We start from the raw sequence: 19,678 nt of genomic DNA, 5'->3' as shown, positions 1-19,678 counted from the left end.
AAAATAACTGTGCTCGTGAATCTGGTGAAACCAGTTATTTTACAGACTTATGGGACACACTAGGTGAAAGCGCAGGCGCAGCGTTTAGAGAAAATTTCTACATGGCGTCCAGCGGAAAGAATATCCTTACGGCAAAAATAAACTCTACTGTGGACACTGTTACTAATTTTAATCACATTATAAGAACGGTTAAGGCATACTCAGCTTGTGTATGTTGCTTCATTTCGCTATCTGTTAAAATTATAATACATTTTCCGAACTGGTTCAGTTTGAATCCACCAGCACGCGCGTTGTTTGAAGGCAGCAGACGATCCTCACGGAACAAACCAGCCTCCTGGCCCGTGCGTTTGGTGAATCTCGTTCTTGCGCGGAATGCGACTTTTGGGACAGCATAATGAAACGCACGGAAGCACTTATGGGACAGCTAGTTACCATAACTCGTTTAACGCGTTAAACTCGTGCGACTTTCGGAACGGGCCCCTTGTTCACTAAAAATAGCTACAGTATTAGGGCTCGTTCCGAAAGTCGCACGAGTTTAACGCGTTAAACGAGTTATGGTAATTGGCTGTCCCATAAGTGCTTCCGTGCGTTTCATTATGCTGTCCCAAAAGTCGCATTGCGTGATTTTCGTGCAAAAACGAGATTCACCAAACGCACGGGCCAGGAGGCTAGTTTGTTCGGTGAGAATCGTCTGCTGCTTTCCGTTCAGACATCGCGCGTGCTGATGGATTCAAACTGCACTCGTTCAGAAAATATATTATATTTTTAACAGATAGCGATATGAAGCGACATGCACAAGATAAGCATGCTTTAACCGTTCTTAGAATGTGATGAAAATGAGTAAGAGTGTCCACAGTAGAGTTTATTTTTGCCGTAAGGATATTCCTTCCGCTGGAGGCCATGTGGAAACTTTCTCTAAACAATACGCTGCACCTGCGCTTTCGCCTAGAGTGTCCCATAAATCTGTAAAATAACTGGTTTCACCAGATTCACGAGCCCAATTATTTTCGTTGAATGCGTTCGTTTCGTTAAGACTTTCGGAACGCACCCATAAAAGATAATCTTCTCGTGAAACTTTATGCTACCATATTTCGATTTCGAAGTTTAGTCAATACAATTTTCCAGAAATCCAAAAGTTAATGCAGAACATGATTATAGTAACAAAGGACTTTGGGCGGCAGATTTGAAACGTTTTGCATTCCATAAAAATAGCGGCCAGATCATTTGCTAAATACTGTTACGTTTGCGAAGTCGCAATAAGTACTCTTTATTACTTATTGGTGAGCCCAACTTAAGAGTTCAGTATGGGTCTTATGGCGACAGTGTTGCCGCATGGTGCGCAGTAGAAGAAAGCTCCAGCGCGCATCGAGCGTCTGCTATAGTACACGCAACAACAAAAGTTAGTGGTCAACGGGGCTGTTCACTGCCAAACTTTTCCTCTAGAGGCGCCAGCCCTGTTGTGTCCCTAAATAATTTCGTTCGTCATCTGGTTGCCCTAAGTTTTACATTGGATCGCGATAGGATGGCTATTCAAACGTTATTTTCAACGAAGGTAAGAATTTCTCGTGTAAATCGATAACAAAAATGTGTTTAGCAAATCTTTAGGATTGTGTAGCAAGTCATAAGTTTCTGAAAATTACATTCTCCTGAACCTATGAATTAATATATTAAAGCGCAACGGCAGGATAGCTCAGACGGGCTAAATATAGTATATTTATGCACAAAGAGCACTGAACTTGACGTAATTTTGGTCGTCAATAGCTGCCATGGGTCTATAATAAAAATAATAGATTTTTACACTACGCTTTACATTTCCACTCATTTTTTTAAAAAAAGCAATTTTAAAAACTACACCCTGGGAAAATGACCCCTGCAATTTTTTCGCGTTTCTCTGCGTTCAGTTTAAGGGGAAAACCAGACTTCCAAAGTTGCGAGGCTAGCGTTGCGCTGAAAAACTCGCCCAGCCATGTTAATACGTCACGACTTAGGGAGAGCTCGTTTGTCGTCTGCGTCGAGCGTCCAGTTTACCGGGGGTAGCCCACGGTGAGCGAACACGTGCAGCAGTTTTGCAAATCTGTGTAGAGTTAAATAATGGAAGAAGGAACGATAATGGAAGGGAAAGCTATGCTTTATAATAGTCATTCTTCTATTAAATATCCCTGCTGCTCACGTGAAAGATAAACGAAAGAGTTCTGCTGCGTGCGTGTTTTCATCAAGTCACGAGAAAACTATTGCTTGTAAAATTGGTTACTGACCAAATTTTCAAAAATATATTTTAAACTTATATTTATCGAAATTTACCATAAACCATGTAGTGCAAAATAAGAATTTTCACATTCTTCACTTTACTTATAACAATATTTTTGTGCAGATAAGAGAAAATACAGTGAGAAGATTACATCAGTTGCACAGTACATTTCAAAGCTAAGTTTATGTGTAAATATTACAAGGAAATAATGTATATAACATTATATCACATACAGAAATATATTTTGAATTTTGTACTTCGAAAAAAGCTGCCTCATCTCTTTCCCCGAACGCATTAATTAATTGGTTCACAACCTCATCACTAGGGATCCTATCGAGACAAGACTGGAAGTCTTGGTTTCGTTCTCGTTGAGAGTTGTAAGTTGTAAATGTCTCGTTGACAGTCTCGTCTCGGTTTCTGAGGGCAATTCTCATTCTTGTATCAAGTCTCGAAAAATATAGAATTGACAACTTATGCAAAGGCTTATCGTACAAACTTTCACAGTGCGTAGAGATCATAAAGACAAGACAACTTTTCTTAATTATTTTTTTTTTGTTTGTTTGTTTGACTTCTCGTTTCAACGCTACGAGCCTTCTAAAACTGGATATTATCCTGCTTATACGTGTATATGCAAACCAAACTGCCGATTCAGAATTACCACGAATGAACTGGCGTTGTAATTATTATACACAAAATCCATGATTTAACTGAGGAACTCACATGTTCCAGGTTTGACTCTCGAGCTGGGCATGACTGTTCCTTTGTGAATGTCATTTCATTGAAGTGGAAGTTGTTTGGTGGAGGAGGGTTGGTTTGCTCGAGTCTTTGGGGACAGTAGGCCTAAGGGGATACTTTTATTGTTAACGTTAATGTTGCTCATGAGACAAGACATTTCCCGTCTCATCTCATAAAAGGAGACGGGAAAAGCGAATGTTTCGAAATGAGACGAGACAGACCAAAGTTTCGTCTCGTCTTGTCGTCAGGTTGGGTGATACTTAGATTGTGCTGGTTGGTGTTGGTGGGGGTGGGGGAGTTTCTCCTGCATACTGCTCGTAGTCATTGTCGCGATTACCCAAAAGTGGGAAGAAATGTGACATTAGAGAAGATACATACTAACCATTAAACAATATGACGGAAAAGCGACGTAAAAGTAGGATAAATACATAAGTTTGCCATATATATATATTAACTGAAGAAAACTCTCGTTTACTGCAGGAAATTTAAAAACTCCGCGTACTTTTTTTTTTTTTTTTTTTTTACCATATCACCTCTTATATTGAAGAAATTGGCGTGTAAACCCGAGTGTTCTAAACGCAGGGTGCGAAATCCAGGGGGGAATTCCCCCACCCCCCACCACCACCAATTATCTTGTCCTGAAATTTCCCCCCACCAATCCTGGGAGGAGAGTTTTTGTTTTAACAAGAAACAAAAGAAACAAGCAAAAACAATTAATTTGGGATTCGAATATATTTGACTGGAATAATATCGAAAACGTGCAAAAAGAACGGACAACAAAGATCTTCATCTTTAAGGACACTGAACACAGCTATCCCCAGATCACAGAAATAAGACCGACGTGTTATTTCTTCTCCATTTCTCATCGGCTTTCGTTAGCAACCGCGAAGTATATAAATATATTCAGTGGCGCAGGAACGTTTTTCATTTGGGGGGGTACAAAATTCAGCCTCCCATATATATATATATATATATATATATATATATATATATATATATATATATATATATATATGTCCAATCAAGTGTCGCAATAATAATAATTAGGATAATTATATTTAATTAAATTAATATATTAATTAATTAAATATGTACATTAATTAATATTGTATTGTTATTATTACATGAATAGGTAAAAGATAGTAAAATAATAGAAATATAACAGCAAGTATTCATTATCTAGCTTACGTGTAGTTAAGATCAGATAGAAAAAGAATTGAATATTTATTGAATAACAAAAATGGAGTTAGATCCAATTAACGAAAAGTAAAGTTCCTGATTAATATTTTATGGATATTATCATTAGTAGTGTGCATAAATCTTTGGAATCCTTCAAAGCCGTATGAGCCAAATTCCTTGCCTTCCAATAAGTTCAGCGGATAAAACCATCGAGTATACAGGGTGCAGCAGAAATAACTCCCGGATTTCATTCGTGAATAACAAAGCAACGATAGATGTTATGCAAAATTTTATTTCACAGTTGGAAAGAACAAGGATTACCATTTTGTTTCCCATATGTAACGAGACAACTCCATGAACGCCCCGCCCCTACTTTTTTGAGGAAGACGGCACCAAGTTAATGTAACGTCTGACCGTTATGTATGGATGTTACGCAACTTCCTGCAGCCGCAATCGAACGAACGTGGCAAATTGGCTGTGTGGTTCCAACAGGATGGTGCCACAGCACGCGTATCGATGAACGTGCTACGTGAAATGTTTCCAGGGCGTCTGATCTTACTTTTAAGTCACCTTCCATGGCCAACTCGTTCCCCCGAGCTCGCACCCTGCGACTTCTTTCTGTGGGAGTACCTGCAGGCTAAAGTTTACCAAGGAAGGCCGAGGACAGCCAATGATCTGAAAGATGGTATCAGACAGGAAAGAGCGGCAATACCGACCAGACATGACTAGGAGGGTAATGCAGAACTTCAGGGCGAGACTTCAGAAATGCGTACACCGTGCAGATCGGCATTTGGACGATATCATTTTAAAATAAAGTCAACTATGTCACCCAAAATGGTGACTTGTGGCAATTTTGTAAATAATGATTGGAACATTTTGTTCTTTGCAAATGTGCAATAAAATGGTAAACCTTGTTCTTTCCAACTGTGCAAGAAAGTTTTGCATAACATCTATCGTTGCTTTGTTATTCACAAATGAAATCCGGGAGATATTTCTGCCGCACCCTAACTTTTAATTGTTACGCTGTTCAAGCATGGTATTGGCATTGATGAAAATTGAGTATAACAAATGCTAAACAATTATATTTTGATAAATTACTTTTACTACTTGGTAAGTCTTTTGGGGAGAAGGGGTCCGGACCCCCTGGACCCCCACAAAAACGTCCTTGATACCTAGGTATAATGTGAAGCCATGAGAAATATTGTCTTTTAGAACAGCACACACGAATGTCCTGTTATTTAATGCAAAATATGCATAAATATTTTTCATTGTTTTTGTTAGAATTTAAGTTTAAAAAAAAACAAAAAAAAACATTTTAAAATCAGATAACAATTCTGAAACATATAAGGCTAAGCTCTGGACCTCATTCTGGGCTTATTTGGATTTCACAGAACAGAAAATCAGGAGTGAGGGGGATCTTGAGCCACCCCAACCAGGAATAATCATCTCCCACCCACTGGATATAGAAACTACATTATATAGATTTCCACTTCAGTTCCGTTCTTTCTAATTTTAAAAGTCCCATAGCTACGCATAAAAATATCTTTAAACAATTTATGGCAGGTGTGTACCATATCCAATGCCTTTTAGAAGCCATGTATTTGGTATTTTCTCAGACATCTATAGGGTGTTGTATTAAAAAAGATAAAAATGAGTTCAGATGGTTACCAATCAACTCGTAAGAAGTCTAACTTTGAAATATTTGTGAAAAATATGACAAATCATTTATTTGTAATATAATTAGCTGTACCTAATGACGCTCTTCAAGTACTGAAAGTAATATCATTTGGTTCAATTACAAGACCGAAATCCTTCAGCTCTCAGAAGTAGCAAGGAAAGCCATACCCTCGAACGTTTATTCTTTCTTTTCAATTTTTGGTGGACAATGTGAAGAGCCGGCCAAGGTTTATTTTCGTATGTAGTGGTATTAAATGCAGATACATGCGTGTGTTTTAGGATGACATGTCAATTTCTCGTTTATGTGAAAATGTAAACTTTAATGTAAGCAGAAGCATGTGCGCGTCACAGTTAAAGATTTTCGCATCTACAAAGAAAATCCAAAACACATTCCCACCTCGCCGTACTCCGTGGCGGAGGGGTTAGCATAGCGCGTTATGACGCCTGAGGTCCCAGTTTCGAATCCTGGCCTGCCCATGGGTGTTATTTTTGAGTGTCCATCAATTTCATCATATCATCATCACTCATCCTCATCTTCGCGATTAGCCAAAAGTGGCAGAAATGCGAAGTAAAATAAACCAAATCAATCAATCAAATATTCCCATCTTACTCCCAGAGACCTTGTAAATCCAATCCAAAATCTACCAATAGAACCTGCAGTGAGTCTCATTTATCTCGTGCATTCATCTGACTAATGTAATTTTCTTACAATTTGACTTTAGTGTTTAACATAAAATGGCGTTGTGTTTGTGTTGCATTCGATATCACAATTAGATTTTAAGCAATTTATGTCCAATAAGCATACCTAATACATAGGTAAAAAATAGTCCCCCCTCTGATAAAATCGCAAATTGCACCCTGTTTAAATGTCTAGGAAAGATTTCATTTCACCTAGGAATGGTATCGCGATGCGATGAGTCGAGAATTGTCACAGCTTCATCTTGTATCCTGTGTGGTGAGGTCCTTCTCGTTCTTGTTTGTGCTTATTTTTCTTTCGGTTTCCACTCTGAAGTTATGAAAACGTATTCCAAATTTACCTCATTCTCAGATAGGCTAATCGGCACTCTATTTTTTTAAAAAATATATATATCTTAATATATAGGTTTAAGTATAGTTTTCCTAACACCATCTTACAAATTTATGAAAAATATGGGTGAGGTACAGGAGTGCATTGTAAACCCCCCCAACAGTTGGTCTGTCGTGTCTCGTCTCGTTCGTGTAAGTGTTCCGTTTCGGAAAATTCCATTATAAATATTCAAAAGAAAATGGGGTCAGTCATATACTCTTCTGATGAAGATTTGTATCTAATCTTCGAATCGACGCGACCACTGCTTTAGAAATGTGTACCCCCCCTTACGCAAAGCAGCAATCGTCTGCAGCGTAAGTGTCTGAGAGTCAATCTGATTCCATCGTTCCACACACATTTTAAACAATTTTCATCTCCTTAAAGAGGTTTCCAAGAACTTAGGTCAATGAACTAACTAGTAGCAAGCACAATTTAGTATAATAAGTTTACAATTAAATGTTTTGAATTTCTGTGGTAAGGATTGTAATGCTTAAAATTTATAAACAATAATACATTTTTTATTGGGCGAATTGATAATAGGTAATTTTAACAGTACCACCTTCCGTCTGCTGTCAAATTACCAAAGGGGGGTACAGGGGGTACAACTCGATTTACGGATTTAGGGGGGTACAGTACCCCCCTTCAAAAATTTGCGGGGGTACAATGTACCCCTGTACCCCCCCGTTCCTGCGCCACTGAATATATTAATAAAACACGTATTAGCATTTATATGTGGATTTTATACAGGAAACTGTTATCTTCTCTTAATGTCTCATTTTTGTCCCTCCCTCCTTAGGCAAGTCATTGTTCATAGCATCAGTAGTATCTACATTAAAATCTTCAATTTGCAATTACATTTTGAATGAAGGACTGTCGATATAATATATTGTATATTTTATAATTTAATTTCATTATTTAATAATTGACACATATTTAATGACATTATATATACGTGTGTGTGGGGGTGTATATATACCTAGGTATATAGTGTGTGTGTGTGTGTGTGTGTGTGTGTGTGTGTGTGTGTGTGTGTGTGTGTGTGTGTGTGTGTGTGTGTGTGTGTGTGTGTGTGTGTGTGTGTGTGTGTGACTGTCTGCTGCTTCCACATGAACAAGGTTGTTCACGTGTTCAGCCATTGACTGTTACTTTACCAGTATTCGCGATTAAAATTAACCGATATGCCATCTCGTGGGATTTTCACGAAGTACTCTAAGTAGGATACGTTGTGTTGAAGTCGTTTACAGCATGGGTAATATGCGAGAGAGTAAGGTCTACTGTTCAGGTTTTTTTGTGCTCTAAATTGTTTTATGGGTCAGAACAAATTAAAAGTTTTCATGTGTTTCCACCCCGTGGAATCAACAAAATGAAATTTGTTAATAAATCAGGGAAAACGTAATTGACAGAAGATTTGATATGGGGGATATAACACTGTAATTCGGCAAGAAAATTAGGAAGAATGCACGAGTCTGCTTACTTTATTTTTCGAGAGATAAATATATATTACCATGAAAGTAAAGTTTTAAATTGTACTTCATAAATAAAGCCTGCTTTTTTTTCTTCGAAAAATCATGAAGCGTCTTACCCAATGCGTCCATGTATTACCGGTATTACGTATGTGTGAAATTTGGAACAGGTGCAAGTCGATTAAGAGAGAAGATGAAAATAGTTTGAGAATGAATTAATGTCAAATGTAATCCGAAAAGAAAGTGGACATGCTAACGTTACTGTTTCATTCAGTACGATGTCCTTTTTCAGTGAATATAGCCTGGTCATGAAATCGTGAATATTATTATTAAACCAGCCTTTCTCTTTCGAGAAAGAACTGCAACGATATATATGTTCTCAATTTTCTCCTGTCCCAGCTTTTCAAGTACAAGTCAATTTCAATTCCTTTATTTTCAAATAATTTCCGAGAACACCAGTTACAACATGACGTGCAGATGATACAGCACTGCTTTGGACAACCAGTGCGTATACATAGTTTCGTCTGCATTTTCCGTGTTATTTTTGCCTATCATAATTAAATGCTTCGTTCTCAGTGCAGCTTCACGTTTGTTAGAGTACCTGGAATTCACATCGCATTCGCAATATTTAAAAATAACGCGTAATTTAAACGTTTTCTACCATACCAGTCATGACATCACGCTGCTATTTTGTACTACTGCTGAATGTAAACAAAGATTTATCCTACTTAGAGCGGCCATATTGGAAGCGACACTAGCGCTCAGGTGGTAATTTTAATCGCGAATTTTGTCAGCCTAATGAAAATCCTGTACCGAGTGGCTGAATTATAGTAAATACTGCTATACTGTTAGGGTATAATTCATATCCAAGAAATGGAGGACACATTATTTTTGCACTGGAAGTTATAACAAGAAACTTGTTTTTCGCAGTAAGAAATGACTGTCGCTTGCACGGCCCATGCTAGTTTACGGAACGAGCAGAAGCCCTGCCTGCACGCCAGAGGTGTGGCGTGCATGTAGCCGGTGTTACCGCAGGTAACAGCAAAATGTAAAGAATTAAAAAGTTGTTTCAATAAAATGACAACATTGTTAAATACGTTAATGAACAGCGTTGCCGTCGAGTAGATATTGCCTAGGACATTTTTTCTGCAGCCGACAGAAGCGAAGAGGGAGGCCGTTCCGCTACCCTGAAGAGACAACAAGGGAGAAGAGGGCGCCAATGCAAGGAAAGAACGGAGAAGGACTTTGGGGCGTAGTGTGCTATGGGGTTATTCATATGCCTGTTAAGGGACCCTGTTGCCGTTCAGACCCACCAGATCAGCCAGTGTTGTCACATCGGATTGGCAGAAAAGAGCTAAATCCCACCTAAAATAGGAATACCATTTCTGTGAAGCAACTAGAGGTAGACTGCAGAGCAGAGGCGTGGCGTGCATGTAGCCGCTGTTACCGCAGGCAACACCAAAATATAAAGAATTGAAGAACCTGTCTTAAAATATTATTACCTACATAAATTGGTAATATTGTCGTAAAGTAAACATTGCAGACTAACATTTTTTCTGACACCGGCAAAAGCAAAGAGGAGGACTGATCCGGTACCCTCCTTAGGCAACATGAGGAAAGGGCCCTGAGCCACCGCAAGGAAGACTTCGCGTAGCTACAAAGACTGTTACGGCGGGAGGAGGAAGCGGGTTATTGCCATGCCGGTGTTCGTTACCGGATACAGATCAGTGTTGCCATATGCAATTCACAGAAAAGAGCTAAGTCGCCTAATCGGGTCTATCTTACTCTGAAGGTGCCCAGTCACACTGGGGAACGATCGCGCAGTGGTAGCGTCGCCGCCTTATAATCAAGGGATCCCGGGTTCGATACCCGGTGGAGGCACAAGTGGTTCGGATCCAACTTTAAACTGTCCCGATTAGCATTACTGTGCATGAAGCGGACTTAATCGCCAAATCAAAATTTAAAAAAATCAAATCACACGGGGGAAAACAAACTACCAAGTGATATTTTGTATTTACTCTAAATATCAGCGATTCCGAAAGTCCTCTTTGTCCTTCTTCGACATCATGGGCGAGAAGGAGAGGAGAGGGATGGGTATGGTCAAGGGTGATAACGTATAGCAGGCATAATTGTCGTACTAATAGCCGTTAACACTTTTGAAAAAGTCACGCCCGACCCTGTGGCCGAGTGGTTAGCACATCGCGCTGCGACGCCAAGGGTCCCGGGTTCGAATCCCGGTCGGGCTTGGTTGTTTGTGAATGTCCATTCATCAATTTCATCATTTCATCACTCATCCCCATCTTCGCAAATTAGCCAAGAGGCACAAAACGCGAAGTAAAATAAACTAAATCAAATCAAATCAAATCAAAAATAAAAAAGTCACGCCACGCCACTGCTGCACACATTTCTAAAGGATGACGTTAGGCCTGTCTACTCTGTGCAGAGGACGTTTTCAAATCTGTGACGTAGGAGGTGAATTTCAGGAGTGTTTGAAGGCGTGTATCTCGAGAACCAAAACAAATATCGCTGAGATATTTTGCACATTTCAGTTTGGTGTCATTATCAATAAAATGAACAGATTTAAAACGTTTTTCATGTCATAGTGGAAATGCGGCGGGAGTAGGAATCCAAATTACAAAGAGAAAATGTATTAAGTGGATAGGGCATAATATTTATTATTATACACTATGCCCTATCCGATAACTTGATATTAACACATGTTTTCTTTGTATTAAGCAGACATTTCCCCCTCGTATTTTCGTTCTTTTAAAATTATAATTCCTGTAAATAAGAAAGCCCTAGAAGTTGCGAGATATGAAACAGAATGTAACATATTTTTTTGTAATAACTATTCTTCTCGATAAATGTGTATGTATAAAATAGAGAACCATATTTACTAGCCATGAGGAAAAATATGATATCACGTGAAAAGAAATGAGTCTGGTATTAATAACAACTAGCTATAAAAAAAGTACAGTAGCGTGGAATTATTATGTATTATTCTTTACCAGATTCACAAGAATAAAGCACTTAAATTATGAAAATTCAAAGTGACGTAAACAAGTGTTGTGCAAATTTTAAGGCTTTAGTTCCGATATATTTTCTGTTGTTGACGATCGTCTTATTAAAATTGTTAGTTTCACAGCACTGATGTTCCGACATAATTTCCGATGTTAAGATGAAATTAAACTTGCAATTTAATGTAATAGCAGCACGTTCAGCATCAAATTCCCCATGTATTTAAATGGGAGAACAATTGCCTATCAAAAGCGTGGGGTCACAACAGAGGTGCTGGCACCTACAATAGTTTGCTTTGACCAGGAACATACAAGAATGCATGACTTGGTGGGAAGCTGTTGGTCCAGAATAATGACGGTCCGTGGAGGAAGATTTGAAAATAACTGTTTCCGAATATACTTTTCATACGTCTTGCTTTCTATTTTATCACATGCGTCGGAAGTGTTTTTCTTTCCTTTATGCACAGAAAGACAAATCGGGACTGGACCTACAGTTTAAAGTGGGATCCGAACCACTATGTGTCTCCAACGGGTATCAAAACCGGGACCCCTTGATTACGAGGCGACGACGTTACCACTGCGCCTTCGTGGAGGCCTCTTTCACATTTTTAGGTGCACTGTCTCATTTGAAACGGAACAGTGTTCATTATGCCGGCATACACCAAAGCAAATCCCCCCCGTCGTCGCATTTTAATTAAGGGATTAGGGGTCCATACCCGGTGGAGGCACATAGTGGTTCGTACGTATCTCACATAAAACCGTAGGTCCATTCCCAATTAACATATCTGTGCAGAAAAGTGGATTTAAAACTCAATTAATCAATTACTAGAGGTGTGAAATAGATGAAGTTCTGTTGTATTTGTGTGAACAATGATTACAGAAAGAAAGAGACAGACATTGGAAATTTTCAATCTAAAATGCTCACGCTTTGTGTCCATCAGTTAACGTTATTGCCTTGCAAGCAACAAGTCCCGGATTAAATTTACTTAGGTATCTCATAAATCTATTCCATATTTATGCATTTGCGTCAAACTTTACTATCTGGAAAAGAACTGCTCGATCATTTTATGTTCTTTTAATATAATGCTATCAATACTTTTTATAATAGTTAGTAATCCTTTGGGAAGAGCAAGTGAAACGGGGGTGTTCCCTAGGGTGACCAGATATTTGTTGACCAAAAAGAGTATAGTCTATAGGTTGAAGGTGCGCAATCACAAAACATAAAAAGAAAACGAAAATAAGGGTGGCTATTTGTTATTGCTTCTATTATAGCCCCTATAAAATAGGCCTACACTCTACAGATTCAAATTACTTATGGGTCTAATTTAATTATCTAATTACAAATACTTTCTCACCAATGGCACCATCGTTCATACTTGTGGGATGATTTTGCTTTCTTGAGTATGTTTAAATCGTACTTTATTGCCAGTCCAAACTCTACACAGGTCATGTCCACATTGAATTTCACTTTCATTACTTGTTCGAGTGTTGACACCAGGAGTGTACTTTTTCCCTCTCGCCAATAAGTTTTAATAACACTGAAGAGTCTTTCACAACTAACATTTACACCAGGCAGAGTAAACAAGAATTTTATAAGAGGCACAATCACTTTTAAATTTGACCCAGCCTGTAATAAATCTTTGCACCCATCATTGATTCTTTTCTCCCCCACCCCCCCAATCTTCAAGATGTTTTTCAACGGCCTTTGAAATTGCACAGTAAGTTTCAAAAATATCATTATTAGGACTGAGCCAATATGCCGATGTATCGGTATCGGCCGATACCAGTGGTATCGGTATCGGAAAGTTTCGGTTTGGGTTCAGCTACCGATACCAGCCGATACTTTCCGTCATTTTGTTCTTTCACGGGGTCTGCAAAAATCCCGCGCGACTTCTTGACAGTCTAATTATCCTGGAAATTATGCAAAATTAAAACTTCCTTTTTATTTTACACGAGAAACTGATGCAATTCTTGAATATTCTAAAGCAAATTTCTTGATATGTTGATGCACATACTTGGAGGAGAATATGAACACACCAATATTGATCAATATTTTGAACAAATTTTAATTATTGCAATTTTCAAGAATCTGTATCGGTATCGGTGGGAATCGGTAAGAGTATCGGTATCGGTTCAAAGTGTTATCGGCTCAGCCGTAATCATTATCATTAAATTCCAATGAATTTGAAATATGTTTTGCTTGTTGATGGAATATGAAAATGACACTTGAAATTGTTCATAGGAAATTCTTGAGTGAAGGAGTAAATACTTCAGTTTGTTGACATCTTGACGTTTTCTGTTCTGTGGATTTTACGCGTAAAATAATGAATGAAATTAAATAGCAAGGAAAAGAGTATATTTGGGGATTTTTGCAATTTGAAAAGAGTATAGAGTATATGAACCTCTAAAAGAGTATAATGCTCTTAAAAAGAGTATGTCTGGTCACCCCAGTGGCGTACGCAAGGGGGGGGGGTTACCGGGTTTAAACCCCCCCCCTTGAGCTTTTGAAATATTATGGAAAATGCTGTAGAAAAAAATTAAAAATGGCTAATTTATCACAGTCAAAGATCTGCGACAGTAATAATAATAATAATAATAATAATAATAATTTGAATTATTATTCCCATGCAGCATGAAGGAAAACACAACATTCCAAACAAAATCTAAGCGGCCACAAAGTTCAATTTTGCAATTTTTTTTTGCAAAAACTCGCTCAGTGACTCTCGCGAGAATTGTGAAAATTCCTTGCTTCGTCCTTATTGCAAACGTTCTTCCCGGTACTGATTTCACATCCCCTTGTGAACTCTCAAGTGATGCTGAATCTACATCCACATCATTAAATAATGTTGAAGAAGTCCTTTGTGAATCACCTAGAAGTGATAAATGTGTTGGAATGTCTATAAACTTACTTTTCAACGAAAACATAGACTCAGTGGAATTTAGCAACATGTATTCTCGCGCTTCATCATCATCCTGGGTGAGTTCCATATAGGTAAAGGTAATGTAAATTCCCCCGTGCATATAGCACCGTGCCATGAAGGCACACGTAGTGGTGTGGTGGGCCCCAAAGATTCTCGATCTCGAACTATTTTGCAGGTGATGTGATCAGCACCATGCTCCGGCAGCCTTCATCCCCCAAGGTTGCTCTCAGGTACCCATTGCTATGAGGCTGGGTGCGGAGACAAGGCTGGATAAATTCCAACCAATTCCGGGAATCGAACCCGGATATCCCACGAAGTTGTCAGACTAGACCAGCACGGCTCCTTGAATGAGTTTCATATTTCGATTATTTCAATAAATTTAATATATTTGCTAGTTTTTATGGATTTTCTTCACACTTAAAATGTCTCACTTATCATATACATATAACCGTTGACTAGACAATTATTTTGAAACAAAAGAAATGTAATTTTGTTCCATTTCTTTCATAAATAGCAGCTGCATTAGTAGTAATTATTATTAGTAATTAAACTAATTAATTAATTAATTATAAGAATTAATTTATTATTATTAATTAATTAAAGTATAATAAAACAATGGTAATGTGAATTTGTAGAAAGTTTTCGAAATAACACCCCCCTTGATGAAATCCTGCGTACGCTACTGGGTCACCCTATGTTCCCGCTAGATCCGCCAATGCATACAATATGCCTGTTTTCAGAGAAAAATTCCCCAAAACGAGAAAGCACACACACAAATAATAAATTTCTTTACCTGGCCCCAAGACGTAAGCCTATTCACGAACTTTTGCCTGGCCATTCCCAACCCCCCTCTCTCTTCCCAACACTTGTTTGCAGCGAGTGGCAACAGGCGGAAGGCTGTTATTTTTAACTCCCCAAATCTCGGTTAACACAAGAAAGGATAGCGCATTTTTTTGAATGTTCTGAATTGTAAAAGAAGGTATAGACCATCAAAACCTTACATTTCCTCCCCTTTTTGCATATTTATTATTTTCTCTTCGAATGTTAACGACTTTTGTTTCTGACAGAAACACACTTGTTTCTCAAAAGTAAATGCCCATAACAGCCCATACTGAACTCTTAACTTGGGCTCCTCTATAGCTCTTCAGGTCCCAGAAGGTTAACAAAAGTACCCTTGTAAATTTGAATAAACCTGAAAATGTTGGTGGGCAAGCGCTCCCTTGACCCCGCCAAGTTTTCTGTGAAACTGGGTTATGGTTCCCACCAATCCTCCATATAAACGCCACTCATTGCAGTCGGTTTAGCGTTGTCTTTGGCATTAAGTTTCACACACTCATAAAAATGTATTGAGCACTTCACATTAGCATTGCTGCTACACCAAACCTAAGCTTCATCGTACAGAGTTTATTTCTAATGGTTTATTATTATTATTATTATTATTATTATGGCCTATTCAGCGTGAGCACGTTTTCTAGAAAAGCGCATGCATGTGTGATGGACACCCCTGAAGAAGCCCTGTTGGCCGATGATATCTCGTCACAGATTACCCCCAGAGAGTCTGCGAAGAAGCTTGTTTTTGTGAACTTCAAAATAAATATAATATGCACACGTTTAGGAAAAGGATATAAGTTAATAAGAAGATATTACGCAACGTCATAGCAATAAAAATAATGTATGAAATAGTATCAATAATCAAATGTCTTTTGTGTTCGCCTGTTTCCATAATATAAAGAAATGGACAAGGAATTTGCATACCCATGTAAGTAAATTTTTTTGAAAAACATATAACCTATAATATAATTGTATGTAGTATTATTTTACTGTCTTAACTAGGTGTGTTTGGAGCTATTTAATAAATAAGATATTCAAAGTTTTAAATTTAAAATTAACTAATGTGAGAATTCCATTATTATTATTGACGTTAATAAATCGGCCATCAATGCTAACAGTGCATTGACCTGTGTACGTTCATACGATTCTCGTTACTCCTGTACTTAACGATTAAAAAGAAAATAAACGCAGTTGAGTTTATTGTTAAAACATAATGTCGAAAAAACATTTTGTTAATCTTTTTTCTTTCTTCAAAGAAAGTACATGAAACGTGCAAATACCGGCATTGCGCTATTGTCAAAGAGGCGAAAAACAAAGGATTTTGAGTAATATTCAGTACGTCTTTGTAAGGGCTCAATGCAAGATTATTTTTAATAGTAAACAAATAATATATCGTGATGATGGAAAAGATAATAATTGGAAATTATTTGCCAAGATGAGAAATAACGATTTTTTAAATGAGTATTTCTAGTATTGATGGTCTAAACTTTTGCCAAGAACGTAGAATATGTAGGTTTTTCTAGCTTTTTCCTATAGCAAGTTCCACATGTGCTGTATTGTTTTTCAATTTTTTTTTGTCGAATGCAAAAGATTACCTTTTCTGTTCTCACCAATTCCCATGAATTTCTCCCTTGCACTTGAAAATTACAAAATTCATGGCAAATTTCTTCAGGGAAAATTATATAATCCTTGTTTCTTGCATTCTCTGATGTATAAACCTCAGATTTGTACCAAATAAAAAATCATAATTACATGTAAGTCTTGATGTGGTTTTAACCCTAGACCAATGAGCCTTCCTCTGATAACCGTTGTCATTTATGTAGGATGTGTAGAATAAAAATTTCTTCTCATACATGGTAAGACATTTCTATTCTACACATCTTTCGTGAACATATTAAACTCTTACTGTCATATGTCCAGGTTTTCCCGGATGATACACAATAATAATAATTTATTTCCGTAAACCTGCAATACATAGACATGGAAAAGTCAAGGATTACATGTGTATTATTGAGAGTTTTGTCTACAAATTGTTTAAAATACATGATGGTTAAGAATATGATATATCCTTAAAAAGTTAAATAAAAATTGGTAAATTTCTCGTATGGGACAAACAGATTTCTTCAAATTTACAGGAGAAATTACTTACTGAATGCAGTTTCTTTAGACTTGTGGAAGTTCGGGGAAGTGTTTTCTCGCATCGTTCATTGAATTTTGCCGGTAAATCATGTATTTTTCGATATAAATGTGTGACCGATGCACGAAAGCTCTTGCATCCATTTACTTCCTGGTGGATGTAGCCTGTGTGTGATGACGTAATCCCGGTCAGTGTTTCCAAACACGCGTTTTTGTAACTGAAGAAGGTACGTTTCCGCAAATGGTTTGTGGGGCTATGTGTCAATGGTTCGTGGGGCTATGCGTCAATGGTTCGTGGGGCTACGCATATTTTTTTCGAAACCAATTTTTAACTATTGTAACCTATAGTGACCCTACCTAACCTAACCTTACCGGAAATGGTTCGTGGGGCTACGTGTGAATGGTTCGTGGGGCTATGCGTCAATGGTTTGTGGGGCTACGTAGGTATTTTTGGGTGCAGTGGGGTGGAAACACTGCATGCCGACTACGGTAGTGAAACTGTGACCGCCATTTTGCGTGTTACCGAAGGCAAAAAGAAACGAAGAAAACTTACTCGATATGTCGCAAATAGAGCTTATTTCCGTGAAATAAGCTAAATGCCACATTCAGCAATGTTTCTCAATGCAGAATACGTAAGTACGAATATTCAAATTAAATGAACTAGCAAATTTCAGCCGTTTGTCCGATACGAGAAATTTACCTAAAAATTATCATACACAAAAGGAACATACATGAGGGTACTTGTTTACTATCCTTCGGACACATTTATTTATTTTTACAGAAGAAACTACTTACTGTATAAGTTCCTGTAGCATTGTCGAACATCGGGAAGGTGTTTTGTGTGATGTGGGAATGTTTCATAGCTGAAATTCATGTTGTTCGTTGAAAATTAATTCTCCGACGGAGAATAGCTAGCCCCACGAACCATTGGCACGTGGATAGGTTAGTTCTGTTAGGTTAGGAAACATAGTTAAAATTTGGTATCGTGTTACTATCAGGATCTAGAAATTGAAAATAATTGCAAACCATTGGCGCTAGCCCCATGAACCATTGGCACGTGGTTAGGTTAGTTCTGTTAGGTTAGGAAACAGTTAAAATTTGGTGTCGTGTTAGTATCAGGATCCAGAAATTGGAAATAACTGCGAACCATTGGCGCTAGCCCCATGAACCATTGGTGCATGGTTAGGTTAGTTCGTCTCAGGCAAGCGAAAAGGCCTATCAGAAAGACGTACTGGTAATGTGAAAAATTGCAATTAATTTCATCAAAACAACGTTGATACACCTTCAGGAATGTTCTGCGAAGCAGATACGTAAGTACGAATGTCAAAAATTGACGAAACGAAAAAATTAGAGGTGTCGGAAGGACAGTAAATTTTTACCGACTAAAAAAAGTAAAAGTAAATGTGCACCCCTGTGCATAGCACCACGCCATGAAGGCGTATAGGTGGTGTGGGGGTAACGCCCCACACTTTCTTGATTCGGTCGTGAGTGGGGGTGATGTGATCAGCATCACACCCCTGACCGCCTTTACCCCCCAGGGTTTCCCCCAGGTACCCATGTTGTTCGACGCTGGGTGGGCGCCGGGGCCACTTTCAACGTTAGAAAAGTTCCCGGATTTGATGACTAAGCATTAACAAATACAAACAAGTTAGTTAGAAAAAAGTTTTAAAAATATTAACCAAACGTGACGCTATTCTTCAGTTATGACCTCTTAAATTCACTTATGGCCACCTTGTCTATGAACACATAATGATGTAATACAGACGAAACACAATATGTTAAAGGTAAATAACATAGTTTTCAATGGATGAACATAGTGTAAATGTCAGTGACGTAGTAGCATTATAGTACGCCCGGCGTTCCCAGATTTAAAATTTCAAAAATGCGTAAATGCTGTGAATATAAAGTAAAACTTGACTAATTCCATACATGTTTGACCTTCATGGCATTATAATAGCTATTTTTCGCGATCCGCTTGCAACGCTAGACTCTCAACACTCATTCTAGAATCTTTTTTCAATGCCTTTCCTGGCCGGACGCCGAGCAGGTTTGGCGTAAAAGACTCTATATTCCTTGCTGCCTTTCTGGAGGGAAAGCTTCGATTTCTACACCAGGCACGTAAATGCTCTCTCATACGCCAGCGTACGGAGCAGCAGAGGTCTACCGTGATTCGTTCATGTGACCCTTCCTGCCTTCTGAAGCAGAGGACAGTGGTAGAATTCCTACCTGGTTCTTCACGCTCATGCAACTCGTGTTATGTGATGCTACAATACGTACGCAATATTGACTGACGTAACTTTACCAATCTCAAATATACCGCTTCTTAATGACTACTGCATTGTATAATTTATCGCACGAACAGCGATGTGCATTAGAAACTAAAAGATCAACACAGTTTTTGTCAA

General features: G+C 38.1%; 1 protein-coding gene across 2 annotated transcripts in view; it reads left to right on the top strand.

Moving 5' to 3' along the window:
• The first annotated feature begins 15,835 nt into the window (after nt 1-15,835).
• Nucleotides 15,836-19,678, top strand: part of LOC145978583 (uncharacterized) — a 57,146-nt gene continuing 53,303 nt past the window's right edge. For both annotated transcript variants that reach the window (XM_083111289.1, XM_083111287.1), the window contains exon 1: nt 15,836-16,065. The gene's annotated coding sequence lies outside the window, so the exon portion shown is untranslated. The remainder of the gene's footprint in view (nt 16,066-19,678) is intronic.

Source organism: Lepisma saccharinum, chromosome 25, assembly GCF_977018435.1.
Source record: "Lepisma saccharinum chromosome 25, izLepSacc3.1, whole genome shotgun sequence".
In the NCBI taxonomy this organism is placed as follows: domain Eukaryota; kingdom Metazoa; phylum Arthropoda; class Insecta; order Zygentoma; family Lepismatidae; genus Lepisma; species Lepisma saccharinum.
This window is presented reverse-complemented; position numbering and strand designations above follow the sequence as displayed.